This window comes from Schistocerca serialis, chromosome 1, assembly GCF_023864345.2.
Source record: "Schistocerca serialis cubense isolate TAMUIC-IGC-003099 chromosome 1, iqSchSeri2.2, whole genome shotgun sequence".
In the NCBI taxonomy this organism is placed as follows: Eukaryota; Metazoa; Arthropoda; class Insecta; order Orthoptera; family Acrididae; genus Schistocerca; species Schistocerca serialis.
Window position 1 is genome coordinate 752025366 of NC_064638.1, and position 1860 is coordinate 752027225.

General features: G+C 55.7%; 1 pseudogene; it reads right to left on the reverse strand.

Moving 5' to 3' along the window:
• Window positions 1-1054: 1054 nt before the first annotated feature.
• Window positions 1055-1172, reverse strand: LOC126420399 (5S ribosomal RNA; annotated as a pseudogene).
• Window positions 1173-1860: the final 688 nt, after the last annotated feature.

Consider the following 1860-nt stretch of genomic DNA (forward strand, 5'->3'; position numbering starts at 1 on the left):
TACTTAGCAAGGCATGGGACCCCACTATTAGAATGGACAATAAGAGGAATGAGATACTAGACAACGAAATGACTTCGGGGGGCAGGCGGAGTAGCAGCAGAGGTGCCGCCAGCGAGCGCAGGACAGACCACTGGGTCGCCAGTGCCGCCAGGATCTGCTTTTCCTGCTTCTTTTTGGGGATGTTGTTTCTTATACTTGTTTTCGTCGTATGTTTTCTCGTTGCATTCTTTCTTGACTTTTTTTCTTCCTAGCATGGGCTGTTCGCAGCTCCTCACGTAGCATGTCCGGCCATCTCGTGGACGTTCCCATGTGCATCTGGTTTCCAAGGGCACTGACAAGACAGTTTTCGGAATTACGCCCAGACGCGTAAAATTTTCTAGCAAATTACTTAAATCGATCTCTTAGCATCGGAATTCCGGCAATCCTACGCAGCGCTGAAGTCGGGCGGCAGGTCTCAGCACTTTATTTTGAATCGTCTGCAGTGTGTTGATCTACACGTCTACGACCTTTCCCCACACTACGGTGGCGTGCTCCAGCACTGCTGCCCTGTTAGTACGGTGAGATGGCGCAGTGTGAAAGCAGCTTCCTCGTGGAATTCAACAGGGGGTAAAGTCCGCGCATTCTTCCTAGCGCTTTATCCTCGTCTCGCTGACGTGTGGCTTCCACTTAAGGCGTCGGTCTAGTCTAACACCGAGATACATGCTGATATCGGACCAAGCTATAGGGCCTCCCATGATCGGCAGCGGCTGCAGCTCTAGCGGAATCTTCTACCTGCTGAAAATCGCGGCCTGACTTTAGCCCTCACTGAATTTGAGCCGCCATTTGGTAGTTCATACTAAAACTAAAACTCCTCCCGAACAGGCCATGAAAGCCCAACGGTACCGACCGGCCGCCGTTTCATCCTCAGCCCACAGGCGTCACTGGATGCGGACATGGAGGGGCATGTGGACGCACACCGCTCTCCCAGCCGTATGTCAGTTTCCGAGACCGGAGCCTCTACTTCTCAGTCAAGTAGCTCCTCAGTTTGCCTTACGAGGGCTGAGTGCACCCCGCTTGCCAACAGCGCTCGGCAGACCGGATGGTCGCCCATCCAAGTGCCAGCCCAGCCCAACAGCGCTTAACTTCGGTGATCTGACGGGAACCGCTGTTACCACTGCGGCAAGGCCGTTGTCTGGTAGTTCATGCTGCCATCTCACTATTGCAGGCCAGCTGCCGGCGCGTCTCATCAGTTGCGCGTTCGTGCTTCGCGCGCTAAGGGCTGTGTCACCCACGTAGACCGCAAGTTCGACCCTCGGTACCTTAGGGACGTTTGCCGTGGAAATGGAGCACAGAAGGGGCCGAGACGGTCCGCTATGGCACTCCCGCTCTGATGGGACGTGCTGTGAACTGCCCATCGTCGGCACGAACGTGGACGGAGCGTACAGTCAAGTACGATCTGAGCAGGTGGGCGTCCGACACTGGTAACCCATGTACCACAAGTTGTACATGAGTCCGTCGTGCCACACGCTGTCCAAGGCTCTGGAGACGTCAAGGAGTACCGCCCCAAGGTACTTGCGTCGGTCCAGTGCCTTCATCGCATGCTCCACCGGGCGAAGGAGTTGGTGCTGCGTTGAGTGGCCTCTGCGGAAGCCGAACTGCTCTTCAGGGAGCAGGCCTTCATCCCTAACGTGGCGCCACAGTCGCTCGGCGTACAGCTTCCCGAACACCTTGGAGACTGCAGGCAGCAGGCTGATGGGCCGGTAGTTTTGCGATAACCTGTTGTCTTCAGCAGCCCTAGGAATGGCTACCACATCCGCATGTTTTCGTGCAGAGGGGCAGTTGCAGGTCCTCGTGATGGTGTTGAAGATCATGGTTAACTTG